This window comes from Mastomys coucha, unplaced genomic scaffold, assembly GCF_008632895.1.
Source record: "Mastomys coucha isolate ucsf_1 unplaced genomic scaffold, UCSF_Mcou_1 pScaffold9, whole genome shotgun sequence".
Taxonomy (NCBI): domain Eukaryota; kingdom Metazoa; phylum Chordata; class Mammalia; order Rodentia; family Muridae; genus Mastomys; species Mastomys coucha.
In genome coordinates, this window is record NW_022196915.1 from 64711953 (window position 1) to 64729843 (window position 17891).

General features: G+C 42.7%; 1 long non-coding RNA gene across 1 annotated transcript in view; it reads right to left on the minus strand.

Annotated features, from left to right (window-relative positions):
• Positions 1-5480: 5480 nt before the first annotated feature.
• LOC116084680 overlaps positions 5481-17891 on the minus strand; it is a 48623-nt gene continuing 36212 nt past the window's right edge. The window contains exons 2-3 of the long non-coding RNA XR_004116216.1: positions 10181-10289; positions 5481-5822 (exon numbers count right to left, since the gene is read on the minus strand). This is a non-coding gene — a long non-coding RNA (uncharacterized LOC116084680). The remainder of the gene's footprint in view (positions 5823-10180; positions 10290-17891) is intronic.

Consider the following 17891-nt stretch of genomic DNA (forward strand, 5'->3'; position numbering starts at 1 on the left):
GAGGGAGATGTGCAAGTGGTTTTTACTTGTCTCTCCTGAATTCAACATGGATCCTATGTATTTTGCAGCCCAGTCCTTACCCCAAGCACATCCTCCAGAAATACCCAGACACCTTTATGAATGAGTGTCTTACAAGCCTTCAGATATATTGCTATCAACCTCCAAAGAAGGATCTGAAATTAGAAATGTGGATTTGGACATCATCAAGTGACAGAAGCCATTTTCTTTTTTCTTTTTTTTTTATGTTCTATTTTCTTTTCTTATTAGATATTTTCTTTATTTACATGTAAATTTCTCCACTCGTAGTTTCCCCTCCAAAAAACAAAGAAACAAAGACAACAAAAACAAACCCCTGTTGCCTCCCCCCTCCCCATGCCTGCCACCCCACCCTCTCCCACTTATTGGCCCTGGCATTCTCCTACACTGGGGCACAGAACTTTCACAGGGCCGAGCTCTTCTCCTCCTATTGATGATCAAATTGCAATCCTCTACTATACACATGGACAGAAGCCATTTTCATTCAACTGATCTCATGACCCTAGAAGAAAAATGTTTTGTTTAAATACCATCCTGAAAACCATTACTAAAAAGAAATACTATTACATTCTTATGTCCAAGGCACCTCGAATGTGTTTTCTTTAGACATCTTATCTTCCCAGACAAATAAGAGCTAATGTGCACTTAATTCTCTCATTCATTCATATTCTCTGTCACTCTGTCTCTGTCTCTCTCTGTCTCTCTGTCTCTGTCTCTGTCTCTCTGTCTCTCTCTCTCTCTTGCCCTCCCTGCCTACTCTCTTCCCTCCCCATTGAATTCATTTCAGCTAAAGAAAAGACATTTTACAGCAGAGATGACATAGAGTATCTGAAATGTCATGTAAACCAAAGGTCTCTCCCTCAGTACTCAGTACCAGGGATTGAATTCTCTTCAAGAACAAAGATGGAAACAGTTTTCTTTTTCTTTCTTTCTTTGTTGTTGTTGTTTTGTTGTTCTGTTTTTTGTTTTTTTCGAGACAGGGTTTCTCTGTGTAGCCCTGGCTGTCCTGGAACTCACTCTGTAGACCAGGCTGGCCTTGAACTCAGAAATCTGCCTGCCTCTGCCTCCCAAGTGCTGGGATTAAAGGAGTGCGCCACCACTGCCTGGCCAGGAAATTGTTTTCTTTCCTCTCCCCAATCTCAGTCTTCTCCCATCCTGAGATTCTTTGTGTCTCTGAAGTCTCACAATGTGCTGTGCCCCTCTGAGCCCCAGTCTTGTCAGTAGCTCCCTCAGTGTAGGATGGACAAACTTGAGCCTTTGACCTCATTTTCCTATCATGTCTCCTCAACTAAGAGGAAGCGATGTCTTTTTTCTGCCTGAGGTTAATGGAGACATTGCTTCTGTGGCACAACTTGTGCTCAGTGCCTGATAAATACAACCTGATATGCTAATGAATGATAATTAGAGTGGGATATGGCATAGCCATCTGCCACATCATTTTATACCATTGTACTCCTCTGCTGGAAGGAATTACACTTCCTATTCCTGTGAAAATTATTTAAATGCTATGTAGAATAAGGGGATTTTTGTCCTCCATTCATGACTCAGTAATCATTGTCATTTGCATTTATTTTGTGCATTTTCTCTGTCTACATAGTTGAACATCACACTCCCACAAATGCTAAAAACAACACAAGACTAATTAATAAATATTAAACAAATGCACAGCAAAAGTATACATTTTGAGGCAGATAATGAAGTACATATGAGATGCCCTGAATGGCTCCTGAATTGCTGGGTATTATCTTAAATTGGAATAAAAGTGTGATTCAGGGTTAAATGGGTTATGTCTTCCAAAACTCTGGACAAAAGTCATATAATTATTATAAATTACTCATTGCTTTCTGGAAATATTGAGACTGTCATAAAGGGTTTTTTTCCCCTTAAAAGGTGCTCTGAGTATCTGTGGAGCAGTCTTCTAGTAGCTGGAGAGTGATTTCAATGTGGGCTGAAATGATTTATCTTTTTGCCAAAATGAGACTTCTCCTGCTTCAGATTCTCTAATATGAAGCACATCGTCCTGTAAGTGATTTGTAATTTCTTTGGCATGCCCCCTCAACTTTCACACTGAAAGGATAACAGGCAGGAAGATTGTAAAGCAATTTCAGAACATTTTTTATGCTGACCTTCCTTCTCTCAGCACTCCAGAAGGACGCAGAAAACTCATAGTCCCCTTATATCAAGTTGCACTGGGAGATCTGATGGTTAACTTTGATTATCAGTTTCATATGCTCTAGAACTGTCTGGGATACAATGCCTCTGTGCACACCTGGGTGGGATACCTAGATTAGTTTTTTGAGATAGGAAGACCCACATTCACAGTGGATGGTGCCATTCTGCAGGGTTGGGTCCTTGATTTAAAAAAGAAAAAATGAGCTGAGCATTGAGATCCATTGTTCTCTGCTTCCCACTGTCAGATGCCTCAAGCTCCTGCAGCCAGGACTCTACCATGACAGGCTGTACCCTCAAACCCTGAGCCAAAATAAAGTCCTCCTTCTTCATGTTTCTTCTGTCAAGTGGATTGCCACGGCAGCAACAAGAAAAAGGACAAATACTAGAGGCTTCCTAGTAAATATCTAAACAGAAGTAAACAGGCAGCTCTCGGAAAGTTCAAGATCACAACAGTGTAAGCCGACCATGACCCGTACTCCAGAGCCCTCAGCATCGCGGGACGTGAGAGTGAGGGCTAGGGGCCAGACTCAGGAGGAAGATAAATCACTATGAGGAAGATAAATCACTATGAGGTCAATGTTTCGGGAGCGATCATGATTGTGTAAAGAGATGTAGTGTGTTAGTGGGTGAGTCTGCAATACGTTCTATAGCACCATGATCCATTTCAGAAATCCAAGCTCTTCTTAAAACATTTTTAACTTTTTTAACTAAAAATATTTTTACATACAATAAATTCTGACAATGGTTCCCCTCCTTCATCTCCTCCCAGAGTCTCCCCACCCCATGTCTTCTCTCTCTCTCTCTCTCTCTCTCTCTCTCTCTCTCTCTCTCTCTCTCTCTCTCTCTCCTTCCTTAGAAAATAATCAAGCAAATTTTTAAAAAACAAAATAACAACAACAAAACAGAGCAATGCCTTTGAGCTAAGCATTAGCCTCTGTCATGTGAAGGCAGAGACTGGCAGACCCCTTGTAAAGAGGCCAGCTTGGTCTGTAGAGCAATTTCCAGTGCTACACAGAGAAGCCCTGTTTCAAACAACAACAAAAGGATTAAAAGAAAAAAATATAAGTAAAAGCATAATACACACATACACACATAAACCTACCACAAAAACTCAAAATTAGAACCATAATATACAAACAAAAGACCAGAACAGTTTTTTTTAAGGCAATTTGAAACAAACAAGAAAATCTCAAAAAATATTTTCCAGTTCATTTTGCGATGGCCATCTGCTGCTGAGCATGGGGCCTGGTTTATATACCCAGTGAGGTTCCATTGGAGAAAACTAATTTTTCCTCTGCAAGAGGTTGTCAATAGCTTCTTGATTAGGGGTGGGAACTGTGTTTACTTCCTCTCTCAGCACTGGGACCCCATCTGGCTTGGACCTACACAGGCTCTGTGCATACCACCACAGTCTCTGGGAATGTATATATGCGTTGGTCAGCATGTGCCTAGAAGGTTTTCTATCCTTATTCTCCTCCATCCCTCTGGCTCTTACAACCTTTCTTCCTCCCCCTCCACAGGGTTCCCCGAGCCCTTGGGGGAAGGGCTTGATGAAGACTTCCCATTTAGGGCAGAGGATCTCAATGTCTCTCTCACTCTGCACACTGGCTGTAGGTCTCGGTCTTTGTTCCCATCTAGTGCAGGAGGAAGCTTTTCTGATGGATCAGTGGTGACACTGATCTATGGGTACAGCAGAATATTATTAGGAGTCATTTTATTGCTATGTTCTTTTATTAGAACGTAATGTTTATTTTCCTGCTGGGCTTATGGCAGTGTCAGGTATGGGTTCTATCTCACAGAGTGGGCCTTACATCGAGTCGGATAGTGATTGGTTACTCCAACACATGCAATTTTGGGGGCCTCTATTGCATACAGTGTGTCATACAGGCAGGTGATTATTATAGATAAGAGAGTTTGTAGTTTGGTTGGCATTTACCTTTATCAGGTAGCATGCAGGGTGTCTTCCAGTGCCATAATACTAATCAATAAGTCAAAGCTCTTCTTTTTTTAAGTGTATATGGAAATTAAATCCTAGACAGTGATTTCTTCAAGGTCCTTGTAAGGTAGTCTTGGCTGTCAACTTGATTTAAATTTGGAACCCACTAATATGCAAGCAGCTGGGCACACCCATAAGGGATTTCTTGACTGGATTATTTGAGGTAGGAAGACGCACCCTAAATATGGGCAGCACCTTCTGCTGCTGTCCCATATGGATGAAGGAAGCTTGGATTTTTTCTTGCTTGCCCGAATTCTCACTGGAAAGCTCATCTATGCTGTTGCTGAGGCATTCCTATTGAATGCTCCTGAATTTCTACTAAAGTCCTACAGAAGTATTAGGGCCTACTTCTTCTAAATTCCAATGTGAACTGAAGACCAGCAGTTCTCTAAGAAGTCTCCAGGACTCCAAAACCAAATTAGGACTGCTGGGAGATCTAGTCTCGGGGACTGAACAACTGCTTGACTCTAGGCGTCCTGTCAGGAGACAGCTCTAGGTAGACTACTTGGGACTGTAAGTCACTGTAGTTCCTTTCATTCTCTAAATTTTGTTTCTTTAAAGAACCCTAACTAATACAGCCTTACACAGTCAGGCTCAGCGGCTAGAACACTGAGCAGAATTGCAGCTGGGTGAGCTGGCACTCTACAGATGCGGACTGAACCTCGGTCTCCACACACTACCTACTACTGCCAACAGTACTTCCTCCTATGCTTGAGATGCATGGTTATCCCTTATCCGAGACACTCTTACAGAGCCCGTGTGTATCACCGTAGTAGTGACTTGCCAGTGGCTCAGTGTGTTTTAGTGATGGACATGATGGACTTGTGGATTCTGTGTTTGTGGCTGGAGAAGGAACACTAGCTGCTGACTGACATGTGTGAAATACAAGGAGAGGAGTCATGGCTTCGGCTCACCTATAGGCATCTTTTCACGTTCTTTCATTTCTGCCACGGCATGGCTCCATTGTATCCCATGGGCACACACATGTTGCCAATGTCAGTCAACAGAAGTCAGACAGGCAAAGCTACCAAAGCCTTGCTGACCACTATAAATATCCAGATCGTGCAATAAGACTTTTCTGAAAGAAAGGCACATCATATTCAGACATCTACAGGAAGACACATGCTGTGTTTGGCAAGCCTGCTGCCATCTGAATCCATCAGACAGAAATATCCAAAGGCTCAAAAATCCATACATTGATTCATTTGCTCATTTATTTTCCATATTTTTACACTTTGCTTTTTTTTTTTTTTTTTTTTTTTTTTTTGCATCAAAACCTTTTGATTTGAAACACAAATTCCTTGAGCCTGCAAGCCATCTTTCTATCCTCCAGTGAGCAGCAGGGTGCTCATCAAAGGCGTTAGCAATCTGATTTTTCCAAAGACTCCCTTTTATGCTCAGGCAGCACCCCTTCTATGAATGGCTACACAGCATAGGCTGCTCACGTTTGCTGAGTCTTGAACACTAAACATGAAGGTAGTTGGAAGATGAAGTTGTCCTCATCTGGGAAACACAGTTGTCTCTGCTGTAGCATTGACTTTCCCTTCAGTCTAATCGGAATCATTTTAGTCTCATTATTAAAGCTCATACGCCCTTTAATGGAGAGAGGTGTTGGTCCCTGAAAGTGAAAAGTTAAAAGCATACAAACTTTTAATTAGACAAAGGCAGTAAAGTTCATGAGATATATTTTATGGCATAGAGAATGTACTGCAGAACAATGTAACACATACTTGAAATTTGCTTGGACAGTAGATTGGAAGTGCTCTTATCACAGATAAATATAAAGTCTGTGATGGTCTGCATCTAGCTTGTCTGTCTGCCAGAGGCTCCCTTGTTAAAGACCTGACCCCAGTGTGGTACAACTAGGCAGTTTTAGCTCAGTGATTCTCAACCTATAGGCATAGACCCCTTTGATAGTTGAATGACCCTTTCATAAGGGTCACCTAAGACCATCAGAAAGCACAGGTATTTGGATTGCAGTTCATAACAGTAGCAAAACTACAGTTATGAAGTAGCAACCATGATAACTTTATGGTTGGGGATCACCACAATATGAGAAACTGTATTAAAGGGTCACAGGATTAGGAAGGGTGAGAACCCCTGTTTTGGAGATCATAGGAGGCAGAGCCTAGTGTGAGGAGTCGGGCCATTTGTAGGGCCACGGTGGGGTGGGATTCTCCAAGGCAAGAGTGGAGCCCCTTCCCACTTCTGTGGCCACTTTACAGTCATAAAGCAAATACCTTTTGTCTGCTCCAAGCTCCTTGTCATAATAGGTCTGCCTCACCACAGGATCAAAAGCAACAGGGCCAACTGACCATGGGCTGACACCTCTAAAATTGTGGGCCAAAAGGACCTTCTCATTATAATAAACTGATTGGCTTGGTCATGTCTTGTCACAGAAAGCTGATGACCACAGAACATAAGATAATGCACATGTTCATTAGTCAGATCTTATAGTATATATGTGCTTATCAAAACACTATGTTGTATACCACAAGTATACATAATTTTTACTTGTTGGTTCAAAGTCAAGACAACAGTTTTTGGTGATATAAAAAAAAAAAATCCCACTTCCCTTAGATGTTTCCATAATTTTTGTTCCTTCTCCTAACCTGGGTTTCTTATCTCCTCCATGCCCCGCCCCCGCCCCGTATGTGATGGTATCCCTGAGAAGGAAGGTCAGGTTGCTCACCCTAGTCTATCTGGAGGTGGTGTTAGCTCAGGCTATCCTCACACAGAACAGTCAGATGGGCCCTGAGGATGCGAGCTCTGTCACTGCCTCTCATGAAGACATTCGCTGGACAGTGACCACATTCACCTATGTTTGCGTGTTTTGCAGGTCTGAAATAGCCACCAAACAGTACTAGACACCTTGACCTGTTTGGTTTGGTTTGTTGCATTAGACTGACTTCGAGTTTATTTCTTTTTTTTTCCTTCACCTCAACAGACAACCATCTATATGAGAAGGTACTGGCCTGCTATACAGTTTATTGCAGTTTTTGAAGGATTTCTGCATTTTATTTGAATATTTTTCAGTGGCGTACATGTTGTGCCCAGTACTCTGCCTCTTGAAAGTGGGAGTCTTTGCTGTACTAACTGAGACATATTATTTACTTCTCTAGAGGTAGCCAGGGATTGATCTATCCAGGTACATACCGCTTGCCCAGCAGCTGTTGGAATCAGGATCACTTGCTTAGGAAATCCATCAGAATTAAAGAGAAATTTCAAAATTAATTGTTATGCTTTTCATCTGCAACCTGGCTGCATAGACTCTTTGAAGTACAAAAGGCCTCTTTTGCTTAAAGGAGTCCTTTGAACCTTCGTTCTATGACAACAGCTATGAAAGCAATTGCCTCCGGAGTTCTTCCAGGGACAACAGTCAACATTTGACCTCATGATAGGGAAGTAGACTTGCCAGTTCATCTGACTTATGCTAGCAACAAGCTTGCTCATCTGAGTGAGTCAGAGCTCTGAAGAAGCAAACAACCTAGGAAAGGTGAATGGATCCTTCTTGGCCTGTGGAATCCTGACAAGAGTGGGCTAGTCCTGTGCAAAGAGGCAGGCAGTTCGCTGGCCACCCTCCCTGGAAGTGTGGATATACTCCCTCTTCTAGTCCTTCAGTGTCAAAGGAAGCTGGATCCTTTCTTTGTTTTCATTCTTGACTCCATTCTATTTTAGCTGGCTTTTTCTTAGAACTTTTGGAATATTTAATTTTTTGAGTTGAAAATAGATGTTTTTCATACCATATATTCTGATTATAGAGTGAGACAAAACGAACCAGTGAACGAAAAAACAAAGAGTCAAAGAAAAGCACAAGAAACACAAGGAGACATAGAGACACACACATTAGCATACACACACACATACACACACACACACACACAAAATCCTCTAAAACCACAAAATTGGAAACCGTAATATATAGAAATGCTTAATGACCTTAAACAAACAGAAACAAACACTGTCAAGAAAAGTGTCAGGATTCTGTCCTCCACAGAGTACCTGCGCCCTGACACCAAATTTCAGCGTTGCCAGGGCTAAGCTCAGGGCTCTCACCACACATTGTTCTGAAAGAAACCAAAAAGTGTCTCCCCAAAATATGCCTTGATGACATAAATATATTGCTCTTGAAATTAGCAGTACTGTTTTGATCATAGAAAGAGAAAGAGCTATAAGAATATGTTCTGGCAAGGTGTTGGAGAAGGGGGTGCCTCAGTGGGCCGATGCCGAGGCATCCCCTCCCCCTGAGGAACCAGACACACCAGTATAGGATAGAATAGAGTTTATTAAGGGAATGGGGAGGGGAGTTAAGAGGGTAGCAGAGGCAGAGAAAGGCAGAGAGGAGAGTAGAGAAGTAAGGGCCAGCTATGACCATGTGGAGAGAAGGGGGAGGGGGATCAAGGGGGCAAGATGCAAGGGAGAGAAGCAGGAGTAAGAGAGAGAGGAGGGGGGAAAGCAGCCCCTTTTATAGGGCCAGGCCTACCTGGTGGTTGCCAGGTAACTGTGGGTAGAAGCATACCTGGCTGTTGCCAGGTTACTGTGGGGGTGGAGTCCAGACAGAATACCAACAAGTACCACATAGCAAATACCTTTTAACGCTATTGCATGCTTTCTACCTAAAACAGCGGATAAACTCCCCGCCACTTCTCAGCTCAATGATGAAAGCAAAAGAGTCAAGAAGCAAACCTTGCTCCCTTCGCGCGCCCCATAGATGTCCTCTGCTGCAGGTTCCCACCTCCAGAAGCCTAAACCTGCTGTTGTTCTTCACCTCTCTACATTTCATTGTTTCAGTATGTTAACTAAATCAGAGTAACCGCTTTGAGTTAGAGCTTTCTCTCTCATAACTCATAATGTGTGACTTAATGAGCTTACCTGTGTTTTTCTTATTAATCTGTCTTTTCTTATAGGGCTTCTGCACCGTTTATAGACTTATGAGGGTCATGGAGAATTTGATGGAGGATTTGATTTACTCCCTAATACTTCAGCGGTTTCTGTCCCTTTTCATATCTTGTTCCCAACTTTGAGGTCCCTGACTCCTGTCCTTTACATCAGTATGGCTCCCCTTCCTCCTCGTCCTCCTTGCTCCATCTTTTCCTGTTCCTCTGTATCCCCCCTCATTTTCCTTCTTCCCCTAAGTCCCCACATTTTCATCGAACTCCATCCGATGACCCAGCCAAGCAAACCCGACACAGCTAACAAGCGAGGAAAAGGGTGGTGCCCTGGGAGTTTGCTTCTGTGTGTTGGTGTGTTCGTCTGTCTCCTGTACTGTTTAACTCGGCTCTGTGCCACACTCCTCGCTGCTCCAGTAAATTCAAAGCTCCTCAAGACCAGAAGCTGTGCCTTCCTTTTTGCTCCGACGCTCCCATACGGCTCGATGTTCTGCACACAGTGGGCGCCCCAGAGTTGGCGCTGACAGATGGGTATCAGGGATTCTTTCACAGCCTCAGACTCTCGAACCAATAGACCACAGAATGGTGTCATTGCTCTGATGTTCCCCTTAACCTCCAAAGTCTGGGCAGAAAGCCAAAGCCCATCCAAGATGCTGTGATGATCTTATAATGACACAGTATTTGTTTACGAGTCTTTTTAAGAGAAAGTCAGCCTTGAAAGCCTGCTAGACATATTGTATACTGGCCCTCCTAAGGCGGCTTGAGAAGGAGAAAACTCTATAGACACTAGGTAGTCTAGAGAAAAGAAGCAACCATCCTGGGGCTGGGTCCTGCATTATATATGTGATCCTTGGTGACAGTCATCAACAAGTGATAGGGAAACCTCCCTCTCCCGTACTCCTGGAAGCTCTCCTTGATTTCCTTGCCCAGCGATGACCTTCTACTTTTAAAGAGTTCTTGTGGAATCCATTGCCTGGAGCATATAAATTGGCCTTTAGTATTTATAATAATGAATAAACAATGGTGACCAATAATGTCATTTATCTCCCGTGGTAACTCAAAAACACCTTTTCCTCTTGGTCTTTACCTAAATTGAGATCTTGATTAGAAGCAGTGGTTCTCGTGGTTGGTCAGCAGTGGGCTTCCCTTCCAGTCTCTGATGTCAGGTTTCCTCCTCCTTCAGCCATGGGTGTTAACTAGATTAAAACATGAGAAGGATCAGCCATTAAGTGTGTGATGCTATTGAGGCACTTGAGGTCTGATGTTTCCATAGAAATAACAGCTGGGGGGTGGTCAGCAAATGAAAGTTAGACTTCTGTGGCTTTTGTTGTTGTTGTTGTTGTATTTGTTTGTGTGTTTATTTTAGATTCTGGTTGTTGACAGAAAGCCAGGTCTTCAAATAAGCTGAAGAATCTCAGAATATTTCATCTGCAACTATACTGTTTACCTCAAATAATAAGCCCAATTGCTTTTGTCGGCCGCCTTGCCCGTCCAGTTAGAAGTAAGGAGGCAAACACCAAGCCCTTCTCCATGCAGTTTAATCAGGAACCTTCAGTTTTACTTCTTCTCTTGCTAGCTAGCTTCTTTTATATTCTTCTATATCTTCTTCTTACATCTTACTTATTACTACTTACATCTTATTAGTTACATCTTATTAGTTACATACTTATTCCTAATTCTATATCTTACATCTATCCTTACATCTTACTTCTATATCTACATCTTCTCTCCTATCCCATTACCAGCCCCAATTCTAAATACTTACTCCTAAATCTTATATAACCCATCATCAGCCCTAATTCTATCTATATCTATCTATCTCTATCTATCTCTATCTCTATCTCTATCTCTATCTCTATCTCTATCTCTATCTATATCTATATCTATATCTATATCTATACTCCTATCTATACATACTTACTCACTATCACTATATACTTACTCCTAATCTCTATACTTACTCCTATCTATTACATCTTACTTACTATTCTTCTACATACTTACTCACTAAATATCCAACCCCCAGCCCTTGTGGGTTAAATACTTTCCCTGGTCCCAATCAGCATCAGCTACGTGGCAAAGCATAATAGGCTGTGGGAAATCATGCCAGCTTGCATCACAAACTAGAGGCACACAGCTTTTCCGACTAAGGCTTATTTATCTCAATGCTCTCTGCTCTGGCCAGAGACCAGGTGTTCAATATATATGTATAGGGTGGCAGCTGCAGCTCCCCACAGCTTTAGTCAGTGGTCTATTGCTGTGAAGAAACACCATGACCTGGGCAACTCATATAAAAGAAAACATTTAATTGGAAGCGTGTCTGCAGCTTTAGAAGCTTCGTCCATTATCATTGTGACGGGGAACATGGAAACATGTAGGCATGGTGCTGGAGACCTCCCTATCTGCAGGCAGCAAGAGAAAGCCCGGGACTGGTGGGAGCTTTTCAAACCTCAATGCCCACTCTCAGTGACACACTTCCTCCAGTAGGGCCACACCTACTCCAACAAGGGCCATACTTCCGATTCTTTTCTGTGAGTTTAAGTTAATATAGTGGTCATGAAGGCAGCCTAGACTACAGTATGGAACTCTGTCTCAAAAAATGAATAATAATAACAATAATAGAAATAATTATCCTGCATTTTACTTTCTACAAACTTATATTGATCTTTGTGACTGTTACCTATTATGAAGGCCAATGTATAGACATAGTTGTTAGCCCCTTCTGACGTACAAGTGTCTGAATACCCAGGTTCAAAGCTCATAGATCTCTGCATAGGAAATAGGGAACAAATTATCTGGCCTCTCAGAGTCTCCATTTCTTCTTATATAAATAGTAAATTATTATTACTCCAGGGTGATTATAGCATTAATGATAGAAACGAAAAGACATATTTAGGATCACTGAAACGGCTCAGTGGATAGGATGCCTACTGCCAAGCCTGACAACCAGAGTTTGATTCCCAGAGCCCACATAGTAGAAGGAAAAAACTGTCTGCAATAGATTATCTTCTGATTTCTACATACATACATCATACATACAGACAGACAGACAGACACATAGGGGCTGGGAAGAAGGAGCGAAGAAGTGGGAGACAGATATATGGAGAGATAAAAAGTAAAAAATATAATATGTATTTTAATGAATTTAGTGTACCATAAAGTACACTGTAGGTGAATAATACATGTCCACTGGGCCTTCAAAAAGAAACACAAATATACATCATTGCACACTGTTGACCAACATATAAATTTCTGCTCTGACTCATACCCAAATTCATCAATGTCCTCACCAAACTGTGGGGCGAAATAGTCCTTTAATATTCGATTGCAATCCCTGACTCCATATAAACTTCAAGACAAATGTTCATTTCCTCCTTCTGCTTTAATAAATCACTAACACTAAATCCACGCCTGCCTATCTCCTTGCTGTTTCTGTAAGTTAGAGGCTCCATGCCACCCAGTTGGATCTTCTGCTCAAGGTCTCCCATACTTGAAATAAAAGTGTCCGCTGTAGCCATCCTTTTCAACATTCTGGGCTCGCAGTCCTCTCCTGAGCTTGCTGGTTGCTGGTAGAGTTTATTTGCTTTTCCGCATGCACTCCCCTTCCCCCGATGTCAGTCAGGAATGATGCACCAAGGCTTTCTCATGCTTCCAGGTTTTTTTTGACTTCCGCACTGAGCTAAGATGATCTCTGTTTTCAAGGTCATGTGTGACAACATTGGGCTCAGTCAGACAATGCAGCTTAATTTCCATTATAAGGTCAATAAATCAGCAGCTGGGACTTCTGCAAAGACATTTTACCAGCATTATAGTGTAGTATAGTAAAACACTGAGGGTGAAGGCCATGAGAGCCAAAATTCTGCAGAGCTCATTAGCGAAGTAGAAAGTTGTTCTTCTCTACCTGCTATGGATAGGGACCTAAAAACTGTATGAGAAAACTGCCTCACCCAAAGCCAAGGGCACAACCACAACCATGTTCCATCTTCTGGTATACCTGGGGGTCACATGCCAGATGTGTTACCTGCTGTCCTACTTAGCTCTGACTGATCAGGCTGGCCCATGGTCGCCCTCTAAGAGAAACTATAGATCAGGCTGGCCCATGGTCACATCTCTGTGAGCTTGTCTTGATCTTTAATTGATGTGGGAGGGCCCAGCCCATTGTGAGCAATGCCATCACTGGGTAGGTGGTGCTAGACTATATATAATAAAAGCCAACTTCAGATAAGCTGATGAGACAGCTAGCAAGCAGCATTCCTCTATGGTTTCTGAATAACTCCTTGGCCGTAAGTGAGGTCCTTGGTTGGAGATAATGCTGCATGGACCATCAAACAGGATTCTGTTTCAGTTTCTACCATGACTTCCCTCAATGATGGACTGTAAACCCATAAACTGAAAGAAACCCTCCCCTCCCCTAAGTTGTTTTTGGTCATGGTATTTGTCACAGTAACAGGATGAAACTGGAACATCTAGTATACCTAGGTGTTTAACCGTTCAAACATGTCACCCTCAATATCAAATGCCCACTTTCTTATTGGCCACCTTTGAGCTTGATTCAATGGCAAGGAAAGTAAAACTTAAAAGAACAAACCAATGTGTTCTTACATTTGATCATGTCACATACACACACACACACACACACACACACACACAGAGTCACAAATTAGAATAGAGATGCCTCTTTGGAGTAACTCACAATAGAAAGAGATTTCAAAGGCATGAGTGATCCATGGCTGATAGGCTTCCCAAATCATTCTCCGGGGAACCACATACTCTGTAGAATGTTTCCAAAGCCATGGGGCCAATGAAAACATGGTTCCCTCATCTTTAGTAAGCAGCATGTTATAGATGTACAGGGATGAAGAAGGTTCCCGGTCATGTGAAAGAGGGCTCCACAAGCAATGACTACGAACCCTGGACCTTGTGTAAATCATCAAGATTCAGCAGAGATGTGAGCTGGCAGGCTGCAGGGAGGTGAGGACATTTAACTGTGTGGAAGAAAGCACACTGGCTAGGTTTTGTTGCCTGACACACACCTAGAAATAATTGAGAAGAAGAAATCTCCATTGAGAAATTGTCTCCATCAAACTGGCCTGTGGACATTTCTTGTTTACTAACTGATGTGGAAAGATCCAGTCCACTCTGGGCTGTGCCATCCCTAGGTTATAGAAAGAAGTAAGCTGAGCAAGCCAGGGCAACAAATCAGCAAGCAGCGTTCCTTCACGGTCTCTTTTTCAGTTCCTGCCTCCAGGTTCCTGCCTCGAGCTCCCAGCCTTGGCTTCCCTGAATGATGGATTATAATCTGTAAGCCTGACTGTGACCTGTACTGCCTTAGGGTTGAGCCAGACTGGAACGGCCAGGGGAAGAAGCAAGGATGGAAACACACACTCATGTATGAAAAAGCTGGGGTCATGTGGACCATGGGCTCTGGCAGAGATGCACTTGCAGCTGAGAAACTCAGCGCGTTTATTACATACAGCTGAATGGAGGTCAAGGGCTTACTGTACACAGCTGAGGGAGGAGGGAGGCTTAGCCATTCTCAGCAGGTGGTCTCTAGGGGGAGCCATCTCAGGCTGTAAACATCTGAGGAAGGAGCTGCAGTCCGCACTTTCTGCACTCACTGTCAACATCTCCACATTGTCCAGGTGAAGGTTTTGTCATTACCCCCCCCCCCCCCCCCCGAGCTTGAGGTAGGGGAAGCTTTGCCATTCCCACAGATCTCAGGCTTTGGGATCCTTGCCATGGTTGTGTTCATAGCTACAACACATTCACACAGGACTTCATCAGCCCCTCATGGCATTGAGCACAACAGAAAGCAAACTAAGAGACAGAAGGGGGGGGGGGCGGGAATCAGTTTCTGATGCCTGAGAATAATGGAGGGGGAACACACTCAGAATTGCTGCAGATAAAGCTGTACCGAAATGGAAACATTCCCAGAAAGGGCCACCTGGCTTTGCACTGTCATTTTCTCTAGGTAGGTCAAGAAACAAAACCTAAATTGAAAATGTGACCTACTTCAAAAGAAACAACTCCTAAGGCGCCAGCACAGAAACCCTCCACTCCCACTTCAGGCAGTCTTGCCCTACCCCCAAGCTCTGCTGGTCCTTCAGGGAAAGAACTGCTTCTGCATCATTGTATCTTCCTGGGAAACTGACTTTGCCTCTGGGTGCTCAGTGTATCCCCATACAGATGCATGTATTGTTCTCTGGGCCGTATGTTATTCTGTTGCAATAGAAGCATCAACTAAACCCACAAGAGCATTTGCACTTTGGTTTATCATGTGGTCACTCTTGCTCATTTTACAAATGTTACATTGACTCAGCAACTGCTATCTCCAAGGAAAACATTCTTGTCCTAGAGCACTGTCTGTGCTTCCCTGTGGTGTTATATATGTACATACAAACACACGTGTGTGTGTGTGTGTGTGTGTGTGTGTGTGTGTGCGTGTGTATACATATGCATATGCAGACATACATATATATGCCAAGTCACCAAGGCTAGAGACCGAGTTATGCCATGCTAACACATCATGTCAGACATTCAGTGTGCAGGATGGATTGGTGTTACAAAAGCAACCTCAACAATAGCTCACAAGTTTGCATAGTGTATGTGCCATGATAGACCAGCTGCCATTATAAAAATGCCCCCAGCGTCAGCATGTCAAATGACAACTTAGCACTAGAGCTGGCAGTACTTGCTAAGCACTCTGGATGCTTCTCCCATGGAGCTTCGGCGTCCCAGACTCCATCTGACCCTTCACCGTCCTTACATCCCCAGTGCTCTTTCCCATGCCGTTGCTAGATGAAGAAAATTAAGTGGGCCACAGACTCTAGACTGTGCACCAACCCCTGGGGTGCTGCAGCAACTTCAAAGAATGTCACAAGATATTCTGCATTTTATGGGAAACCTAGCCTTAATGAACATCTTGCCAGATCCCACAAGATGACTACTCGTTCAGGGTGGATTTGCTGTTTCACCAATAAATCATGCTACATTAATTTTGATAATGCTATATCATTTTGAATCTGAGTTTTCAACTATTATTATGATTAAAAAAAGTAAGTGTCACATGAAAATCGGTGTGGACCAGGAAAGGAGGTAGTTGTATCCAAGGGGATGCCCTGGTTTAAGGATGCATGCATGCTTAAAGAGACATAGAGAGCCCATTAGGAAGTCATTATAGTTTTTCTAAAATGAAATACAAATATCATTTGGTTTTTAATTGACAAGTGCTTTTGTCAGATACACACACACATATATATATAGAGAGAGACAGAGACGGAGACAGAGAGAGAGAGAGAGAGAGAGAGAGAGAGAGAGAGAGAGAGAGAGAGATATTTTTCCCTTGAAGCAGAGTTTCTTTGTAGCCCTGGCTGTCCTGGAGCTTGCTTTATAGACCAGGCTGGCCTTAAATTCACAGAGATCTGCTTGCTTCTGCCTCCCAAGAGCTGGGATTAAAGGAATGTGCCACCACCAGCTGGCATATATTTGATGTTTTAAACTAAAATAGAATTATATCCCTTCCCCCCTTTTTCTTCCTCTGGACCCTCCCAGTTTCCCTGCCTTGAACCCTTCCCATTCCCCGCACTGTGGAATTGACAACCTTTTCCTTTGGTTATGTTTGGGTGTGTGCCCGCGCACGCGCACGCGCAAGCGCACAAATATATGTAAATACAACCTCCTGAGTCCATTTTTGTTGCTTGTGTGTGTATGGGTTCAAGGCTGGCCACTCCGCATTGGATAACCAATAGAGGCAATAGAGGGCCTCGCCCTGAAAGAGGCTAATTCTCCTCCTTTCGCCTGTAGCTCTCTGTGTAGAAGCCCTACTGCTTTAACACCACATTGATGTTGCTGTTGTCCCAGCTGTTGCTCCAGTCTTGTCTATAATGGCTTTTCTATGAGAGACGGCTTCACAGCAGACTTCCGGTATCCGGCTCTTACAGTCTTTCTCCCCACTCTTCCTCCAGATACCCCGAGCCATAGATGCAAGAGTTGTGGTGTAGATATATTCCATGGAGCTGAGCTCCCCATGACCCCTTGGCCTCTGCACTGTGCAGAGCTGTGGGTCTCTGTCTCCATTCTCCATTAAGAGAAGCTTCTTTAGTGAGAGGTGATAGTTAAACTTGTCTGTGGGTGTAAGAATAGGATTTAGAATGTAGAAAGGAATTTTGCTGGTCTAGCAAAGTGGTAGTAGTAAATTCCTTTCTGAAGTCCGTGACCTCACTAGCCCACTGGAGGCTGATAGGTTTCTAGCACTATACATGATTTCCCTTTTGCTGAGTGGGATTTAAGTCCAATTCTAATGTTCTATTTTCCTCGTTTTTTTTTTCTGCTTCTTTTTTCTTTTTGAAATTAAAATATAATTACATAACCTTCACTCTTCCCTTTCCTCCCTTCAGCCTTAAGCCCTTCCTTGCTCTCTCTCAAATTCATGACCTCTTTTTCTTAATTATATATATCATATATAACTACATATAATAAACATATATAAATAAAATTACATACATATAATTAAATCTAAATATATATTCTTAAATGTGTAAATACAATCCTCTTAATCTGTATAATGCTACTTGTATGTACATAATGTCAGGGCTGACTACTTGATATTGAATAAATAATTTATGGGCTTTTCTCTGGGGAAAACTATTTCTCTTGTTCTTAGCATTCCTTAGATGCTTATAGATCTTTGTCTAGGGTTTTGGACCAATGAGATTTTCCCCTTCCATGTTAGCATGTCTACTGGTGTTACTTTTTTGGTTTTTTTTTTTTTTTTTTTTTTTTTTTTTTTTTTTTTTTTT